Below are 9755 nucleotides of genomic sequence, written 5' to 3'. Positions count from 1 at the left end.
CAGCTTCCTCCATATGTACACCAAAACTCTGAATTATTTCATGTAGCCTAATATCCTCCAGATTCATTCATGTAGTTGCAAATGGTAGAACTGACTTGTTACTAAGGCTGAATAATATTTAATTTGTATGTATGTACCACATTTTCTTTATCTGCTCATCTGTTGTTGATGGAAATTTGGGTTGCTTTTATATTTTGCCTATTGTTAATGATGCTGTAATAAATATAAGAATGCAAACATCTCTTCAAGATTCTGATTTTAATTATTTTGGATATATACCTAGGAGCTGGATTGTTGGTTGGTTGGTATAGTTGCACTGTTTTTAATTTTTTGAAGAACTTTCATAGTGTTTTTTAAAATGACTATACTAATTTACATTACCACCAACAGTGTACAAGTGATATGGTTAGGCTTTGTGTCCCCACCCAAATATCATCTTGAATTATAATCCCCATAATCCCACTATGTCAAGGGAGAGACCAGGAAGGGGTAATTTAATCATGGGGGTGGTTTCCCCCATGCTGTTCTCATGATAGTTCTCACGAGATCTGCTGGTGTTATAAGTGTTTGGTAGTTCCTCGTGCATTCATTCTCCTTCTTGCCGTCTTGTGAAGAACGTGCCTTGCTTCCCCTTCCCCTTCCAGCATAATTGTGGAAGGCAAAGTGGAAACAGCCTCCCCAGCCATGCGGACCTGTTAGTCAATTAAACCTCTTTCTTTTATACATTACCTAGTTCGGGCAGTTCTTTATAGCAGTATGAAAATGGACTAACACAACAAGGATTACTTTTTCTCCACACCCACCAACATTTATCTTTTTTGAATTACAGCCATTTTAACAGGTGCAGTATGATTCGTCATTATGGTTTTGATTTGCATTCCCTAATGATTCCTAATACTGAGTATGTTTTCATATACCTGTTGGACATTTGTGTGTCTTTTTTGGAGAAATTTCTATTCACGTACCTTGTCCATTTTTGAATCAACTTATTAAGCCAGTCACAGATGGATAAGTACTGTATGATTCCACTTATATGAGGCATCTGAAATAGTCAAGCACATAGAAATAGAGAATAGAATGGTGGTTGCCAGACACTGGGAGAAGAGGGAAATGAGTAATTGTTTTTCAGTGGATATAGAGTTTTGCTTATGCAAGATAAAAAAAGTTATAGAAATCTGCTGTATAACACAGGACCTATAATTAATTATATTGTATTGTGTTCTTAAAATTATGTTAAGGTGTAGATCTCATGTTACATTCTTACCACAGAAAAACAAAATCAAAATCAAAGGGTCAGAAGGAAACTTTTGGAGATGATGAATGTATCTATTACCTTGATTGTAGTGATGGTTTCATTGGTGTGTCCAAACTTATCAACTGTATATATTAAATATATACAGTTTTCAATCTATCAGTGATACTGCAATAAAGTTGTTGTTTTAAAAATTCTGTTGAATCTCTGGGTTGAAGCCACTTCTTTCCTCATAGACCTACGAGTGTTCAGTTCCTTTGGATATACTTTGGATCTTATATGATATTACCAAATAATTCAATTTTCCCAAAACGGTTATTCTTTTCTGACACTTGTACTTTTGTTACTTTTTCCCTCAGGTTTATATGTGAAAAGAATAATGTCAAGGTGGGATCAGTCCTTAGAGAGTCTTATAATGATGAAGTGCTAAGTGAGTTTTTGTATCACATTTTCTGTTTGATGTCTCCACTTAACCTCGTGGATGGGACAGAAAGGAGGAGAGAGAGAAAGAGAGAGAGAGAGTACAAAGAGCACAAAAGAGAGCTGTAAGCTTTAAGTCTCAGAGGCCTGGTGACCATAAGCAAGATAGGAACCTTGTCTGGGAATCGGGTTATATATTTTACCTTCCTGTGTTAGGAAATGGGGCTTTCTGATGCATCTCTTCTTTTAATCCACACCAGGCGGTTTACTTGATAACTTCTTTTAAAGGAAATTTGTTGCCCACCTTAAATGGGAATTTAGGTTAATATCAAGAAGAGGAAATATCTTCTATTTTATCTACTAGTGTTGCTAACACTGTACAACATGTATCTACTTAGAGTGGTTTTATTTTGCTTCGTGGCCGTATTTTTTTTTTGCTTTATTACTGATTGTTTTAGTTTTGGTATCTGTTTTGGGGGTGGGTTCTTATATTTTCAGAGGTATTTGGAATTATTTGGAGGTTAATTTTTTTTAAATTGTAAAATGTATATAACATAAAATTTATCATTTTAATCATTTTAAGTGTAAAATTCAGTGGAATTAAGTAAATCCACAGTGGTGTGCAATGATCACCACAATCCATCTCCAGAAATGATTCATTATCCCAAACTAAACCTCTGTAACCATTAAACACTGACTCCCCATTCTCAGCTCTTGGTAACCTCTATTCTACTTTCTGTCTCTCCTAGTTTGCCTATTCCAGGGACTGAATAGAATAAAATCATACAGTAGTTTTCCTTTGTGACTGCTTTATTTTACTCAGCATATTGTCTTCAAGGTTAATCCATGTTATAGCATGTGTCAGAATTTTATTTCTAAGCTGGACATGGATGCACATGACTGTAGTCCCAGCTACTCAAGAGGCTGAGGCAGGAAGATCGCTTGAGTCCAAGAGTTAGATTCTAGCCTGAACAACATAAGGAAACCCAGTTTAAAAAGAAAATTATTTCCTTTTGTAGGGCAAATAACATTTCCTTGTATGCATATACCACAGTTTGCATATCACTTTATCTGTTGATGAATACTGGTATTGCTTCTACCTTTTGTCTATTATAAATAATGCTGCTTTGAACATGGGGGCACTATGTCCCTTTGAAATACTGATTTCAGTTCTTTTGGATATATACCCAATACTGCAATTGCTGAAATACGGTAATTATATCTTTAATTTTTTGAAGAACCACCATACTGTTTTCTGTAGTGACTGTGCCATTTTATTTTCCTACCAGCAATGCACGGGGTTATAATTTCTTCACTTGTCAACACTTGTTATTTTCTGTTTGTTTGCTTGTTGATAATATTGAATTCTAATGGGTGTGAAGTGGTATCACATTGTGGTTTTGGTTGCATTTCCCTAATTAGTGATATTGAGCATTGTTTCACTTATTTCTGAGGTAGAATTGATTTTAGAAATATTTTTGTTTGAGTTTTGATTTATTGGTGTGTAGATGTAGACTTGGGTCATTTTGGACTACTGACACTGGTGGAGGTTCCTGAATGCTGGGAGACTTGGACATGTCCAGATTAAATGTCCCACACCATAATCTCCCTTTCTCTTGCTCCATGGCAAGTAATTTAGCTAATCCTTTAATTTATTCAGTACACCTCCCTCTCTCTTTACAGTCTTTTGTTTAACTTGGCTCCCTAGCTCTTAAAATATAACTAGTTTGGGGTCTGTGGATCTCTTACTCCTACTTGCTTCCCCCTTTCTTCAGCCTCAGTATTGAAAGGAAAAAATAGATTCCTGGGAGGCCTGTGTCTCCAAATGAAAATTTTGAAAGAGACCCTCTTGACAAGAACTCTAGGAAATGTTGAGAAAGTCCAGGGCTGAGAAGGAAGAATAAGATATAACTAGGTTCTAAGCCAATTGCTCTCTTGGAAATGATTCCAGGCAAGGTAAATGATCTGTATAATCCCCAGGAATGGTGGAGAAAATGAGATTTTTGTCCTATGAATCCTGGCACTGCCTAAATGATCTATCTCTTTTGCTTGAATTCTCTGCATGTTTACCTTGTTCTCTCTGTTGTTTTGGTGTTAAAAGTTAAATAACTCTGAACCAAGGCACTACGAATTTGGGGGCACAGGGTGGGGAGACCTTTAACACTGGTGGAACACAAATCATTTTTAATATGCCATTCCTAATGACTTGAAAATAAATAGGAAAATGTTGGTGAGATTATTTGTTGCTGACTGAAGAGAAAAAGTCCTCAAAATCAGCACATGAAATATGCAGCAAGTAAGAGTATCGTCACTAAAGGATGGTTAGAGAATGGGAATGGAGTGGCAAACATACTAGAAATTCTTCATCATATCTAAACTTCACGTATATATTTGGGTAGAGCCACCACCTTCAGCTGAGTGTAGTGCCCTACTCCAGAGGGCATCAGTCATGTAAACTAAAACATGATTGTAGCCTTTTTGAGTAGAGTAATACACATCACGTAAGGCATATTTGGTGGCCATGGGTGTGAGTGTATACAGCCGCATGCACAGAGCTGCCCTCCCTTGTGTCCAAGCACCACCCTCCCCTTGCTGGGCTAACTCAATGGACTCCCATAGGCAGGTCTTGAAAGGCAAATCCTAGGGACTGAGGGCTCCCAGGAAAAATCACCCATGCAGGCTTTCCGGGGATTTATATACCCTTGTCCAAAGGAGGCATGCCCACACAGGTAAGAAACTTTGTAGTGAGGATGTGGCTTTTCCTCTTTTTATATTCAGAGCTTCTACTGCTACAGAGCCCAACTATTCATTTTGCCTTGAAAAACCTCCAACCTATTTTTCCTCACAACATTTCTTTTAGCTTCCAAGCCTTTTCATTTCCCAGTGGGCTCTTCAAATTCCCTCCTGCCTCAGAAGCATCCCTCTGCACCAAAAAGCTCTTGCTCTTTCAGGATTGAAGACAAGCCTTTCCTTAAGAGTTTGTGTGTTCTTCCTTACTTGGAAAAATACATTATTTCCAAAATTATCTATCTGTTGGTTAAAAATATATATATATATAAAAAATATTTATGTATATATTTTTTAAAAATATTTATATGTATATTTTTAAAAATATTTATTGAAAATATGTGTATATCAGTCCTTTCTAAATTCAACATATCTATAAAAGGTTAAGAAGTTGCCTAGAATATTTGTTTTGTTAGTTTTCTTTGAATTATATTTAACACTTTATTTTTAAAATTATATGAAGGAATAAAAAGAAGTGAAGGTATTCATCTCAGATTATTGAGAATGATAACATATATATTTGTCTTTTCCCTTCCACTTTACTTCAGTTGCTCCTTCTTAACCTAAGGTCTTCAGAAAGAAAACTTGAGAATCACAGACAAAAGATGGCCAGCGCCAGATCCCTGGAGAACATCTTCAGACTGGAGCAGTGACTAGGAAGCAGGTTGTACACACTACAGTGCTGGAAAAATGGAGGTGGAGTGGGGTTGGAGGGTAATCATCCTGGTGACCCCCTTCCGGATTAATTCTCATAAAGCACCTTAAGTGGGCAAGTTGAAGTTTATGGAATTTTGTTGTCATCTCGAGTCAGTGACATGTCTCACTCCGTTCCAAATCTTGGCAAAAATTTAGATTGTAATCAAGAGGAAGGGTATTCTTCTCTTATATCACTAATACTACTACATTATCGCCTGTGTACAACCAGTGTCTACTGCTCATGGTATCTTCTTCCCTATTTCATGAGCTCTAAGAGTTTTCCTGGGCAGAAAGTCTCACCACCCTAGATGTGTGTCTGGGGCAGTGACAGTGGCACCACTGCAGATTGTTCTCAAATTTGTGCTTATTTTTGAGAAGGTGTGAGTTTGTGTGTGAGTATGTGTGTGTTGGTTTTTACGAATGAGTTAATTTAGTTAGTTGATTCGTTCATGTGCATATTGTGGTTGGGTTTGGTGGGACTTTTCAAATTGTTTTTGCTTAGTAATATTGTTTATCCAGACATTGGTAACTGATTTTGGTTTTGTTTTTATTTTTTGTGATATTATTTTGTTTATAATTGTCCTTTCATTTCCAAAGTCTCTGTGCATTTATTTTTCAAAGTTGGTTCTTCCTTTTTGTTTGTTTATTTTGTTTGTTTGCTTGTATTATTATTTTTAACTGACACGTAATCATTGTACATATTTTGGGGGTACAGTGTGATTTTTTATTGTTTGCAATTCAGTGTTCATGGCACCTCTGCTTGTTGTTTCGTTGCATACTTGAAGTTTTTGTTTTTTTTTTTTAAGTTAGAATTGTGGTTTGTGTTTCAGCAAATGTTTTATTCCTGTTTCGGGGGGAGGGGGCTGTCATGATTTAATTATTAGTTGTTGGTTCCAATCTGAGTTTTCTTCTTTGGTTTTGATTTGGTTTTAATTTATGCGTTTGGTTTGATTTGTACTGAGAGGTGCTTGGAAGTTTTAGTTGTAGTTTCCTTTGTGTATTTAGACATGTTTGTTTCTTTCCTGCTGTTTTGCTATATCTTTCTTTGTTTTATTCTCTAGTGTATTTCTATTTGCTTTTCAGCTGACTTTTTGTGTGTATATGTGAGTGGGTGGGTGGGTGGATGGATGTGGGTGTGTATGCGTGCATTTCTGTGATTATTTTTGAATGATGTTGACTTTTTTAAAGTATTTTGTTATTTTCCATGTATTTTTAGTTTCAGTTTGTGTTTATTGTTTTATTTTGTGTGTGTGTGTGTGTGTAGGGGGGTTTCTTCATTTTCCTTGTGTTTTGGGATATTTAAATTTGTATGAATTTTGTTTTGTTGCTGTAGTTATTTTTTCCCCTTTAATTGTGTGGGGCTCAGAAAGTTTTGTCTTTCATATATATGTGTGCTTTATTGGGGATGTGTTTTTTTTTTTTTAAGTTGTTGGAGTTTGCTTGGATTTTAAATGTTTTGCCTCAGTATCTGTGTGTATGCTTACATGGTTTGGTATTTGCAACATGCTTTCTAATTGATAAGTTCATGTATTGATTCTGTTTGGAATTTGTTGTAGTTGATTTATTTATTTATTTTAATCCTGTTTGTTGAGCTTTTCTAATTTGGGATGATTGTTGATAGGGGTTTAAAAATATATTATTGGTTTACTTAGTTTTTATTACTTATTTGTGCCCTGTTTTTCTGATTCATTACTTTTTAAAAAATCATTTATAGAAGTTTTGGTACATAAGGCTAAAATTTCTTTCTTTTGTTAGGGATAATTTGCATTACTTGTTGATTGATTTTTTTTAGCTTATATGGTTTTTTTGAATGGTGTGTATGAGCATGTGTTTGTTAGTTATTTTGAGATTTTTGTATTGTGATAGCTTTAGTTCTTAAAAAGCGTCGTTGATATATGCCTGACATAAAGTTTGCGCTTTGACATATTCTGTTGATACACCCATGAAATCATCCCCTAAATCAAAATAGGGAATATTATACATCTTCCCTGAAAGATTCCTCCTGCCCCTTTGTGATCCTCATTTTCGGTCTTCTGCACATAACCACAGAGCCATGCAGCCACTCATCTGCTTTTATTCACTATGGATTAGATTTTATTTTCCAGATTCTTATTTTTTATTTTTTGAGATGGAGTCTCTCTCTGTCACTCAGGCTGGAGTGTAGTGGCGTGATTTCGGCTCACTGTAAATTCTGCATCCCAGGTTCAAGCAATTCTCCTACCTCAGCCTCCCGAGTACCTGGGACAACAGGCGCACACCACCATGCTGAGCTAATTTTTGTATTCTTAGTAGAGACGAAATTTCACCATGTTGGCCAGGCTGGTCTCAAACTCCTGACCTCAACTGATCCTCCCACCTCAGCCTCCCAAAGCGCTGGAATTACAGGCATGAACCACGGTGCCTGGCCAGAATTTTTTATTAAAATGGAATCATACTGTATATACTGTTTATTTTGGCCTAGCTTATTTCTCCTGGCATAATTATTTTGAAATTCATCCACATTGTTATTTGCATCAATAATTTATTTGTTTTTATGGATGAGTAGTATTCCACTGTATGGATATTCCAGTTTTTTTAAAATGCATTCACCTGTTAATGGCCATTTGTCTCCAGTTTATAGCTATTTTGGCTTTGACTACTAGAAAAGACGTAGCTATGAACCTTGATATAAAAATATCTGTATGGAGAGGCAGAAGGAGAGAAGGAGAAAGAGAGGGGAGGGGAAGAGGAGAAAGGGGAGAAGGGAGAGAGAAGGAGAAGGGGAGGGAGGGGGAGGAGAAAGTAGAGGGGGAGGGAGAACCAATTCCCGGAGCCCACAGGAAGCACGACCTGGGAAGCAAGGTGTAAATGTTACATGTCCATATCAGAGGATGGGATAGAATTTGATAGTCTGCTGCTACACGATCTCCCAGGAAAGCTCTTTCAAATCATGTCTTGGTGTCTAGTTGGCAACTGATGTGTGTGGATTTTGTTTTTGCAGTGGCCAAATACCTCACTTCACCCAAAGTCATGAGGAAATACAGGCTGTAGTGAAGAGGTGGGAAACTGTTCTACTTTGTTTTCTATCATTGTTTATTATGATACCTCATCTGTTTACTTCTCAGTGTCCACTGCTCTCCTTCCTACACTCGCAGCATTTCTCAGTGCAGTGTCGTCTAACCCTGATACGTGCTAGATTTCCTTTGAACTTCGTTCTCTGTTTTGTTTGGGATTATTGGAAAGGAAAGTTACATTTTAGTGTATTTGTTTTTATGTTTTGGGGGGTTTTGTATTGTGTATGTTCTTTCTGTTTTTTGTTATTGTATTGCTTGTTTGCTTTTTTAGGGTTTTTGTTTCCTGTAGAATTTTGTATATTTGGATGTGTTTTGTATATTTTGTGTGTTTTTTTTTAATTCCGATTTTGAATGGTGTTTTTAAATGTGTGTTAATTAGAATTTTCAGTAGTATTTTTACATTCTTAAAAATTGTTACTCCCGGCTGGGCACGGTGCCTCATGCCTGTAATCCCAGCACTTTGGGAGGCCGAGGCCAGTGGATCTCCTGAGGCCAGGAGTTCAAGACCAGCCTGGTCAACACGGTGAAACCTTGCTTCTACAGAAAATACAGAAAATTAGCTGGGTCTGGTGGCACATGCCTGCAATCCCAGCTACGTGGGAGGCTGAGGCAGGAGAAGCGCTTGAACCCGGGAGGCGGAGGTTGCAGTGAGCTGAGATTGTGCCATTGCCCTCCAGCCTGGGCAACAAAAGCAAAACTCTGTCTCAAAAAAAAAGTTGTTACTCCTTTGTTGTTTTTTTTTAGTTGACACATAATAATTTGTAAATATTGATGAGATATAGTGAGATATTTTGATACATACATGCATTGTGTAATAATCAAATCAGGGATTTAGCATTTTCATTACCTCAAACGTCCATCACTTCTTTGTGGGAAGAACATTCAAAACCCTCTCTTCTAGTGATTTTGGAATATACCATAAAATATTGTTAACTAACTATAATCACTCTTCCGCACAATAACACATCAGAACTTACTTATCCCTCCTAACTGTGACTCTGTACCCATAAACCAATTTTTCCCCAACCCCCCTTTCCCTTCCCTTCCCCAGACTCTGGTAACCATCATTCTACTCTCTACTCCTGTGAGATCAACTTTCTTAGACTCTGCATATGAGTCAGATCATGCAGTGTTTGTCTTTGTGTTTGCATTGCCCTATTTTGTGAGCATTCGTTTTGGGGTTGTTGGTTTCATTGTTCACATGTTTATTTGCATGTGTGGCATGCATGTGTTCACATGTGTTGCAGATATTTCTTGGTCTAAACACTGGTTTGCAAGTGCATGACTGTGGTGACTACTGCTTCTGCTGCTGTAGGCCTTCATCTCTGAAGAGAGGATGCCAAACCAAGGCCCAAATGATATAAAGAAGATTCAAACTGGAAAGAAGAGAACTCTCCAGCACTGTTTCAACTGAGCTCTATCTGGCCTGCAATCGCTAGATATGATGAGTCACTTGCGTGGTCCTTTCTACGTAATGACTGGCTTTTGAGGCATATGAAGTAGTTGTTCATGTGCCAAGTATATTAAATTGAAAATTAGCAGAACAA

At 37.0% G+C, this 9755-nt stretch overlaps 1 non-coding gene across 1 annotated transcript; it reads left to right on the top strand.

Moving 5' to 3' along the window:
- The first annotated feature begins 4087 nt into the window (after positions 1 to 4087).
- On the top strand, positions 4088 to 4172 carry MIR508 (microRNA mir-508). Its single transcript, NR_035534.1, has one exon. It is a non-coding gene; the product is annotated as a microRNA mir-508 (primary transcript).
- The last annotated feature ends 5583 nt before the right edge of the window (positions 4173 to 9755 follow it).

This window comes from Pan troglodytes, chromosome X (assembly GCF_028858775.2).
Source record: "Pan troglodytes isolate AG18354 chromosome X, NHGRI_mPanTro3-v2.0_pri, whole genome shotgun sequence".
Taxonomy (NCBI): Eukaryota; Metazoa; Chordata; class Mammalia; order Primates; family Hominidae; genus Pan; species Pan troglodytes.
The sequence above is the reverse complement of the archived record's forward strand: the minus strand, read 5'-3'. Positions and strand labels throughout refer to the sequence as shown.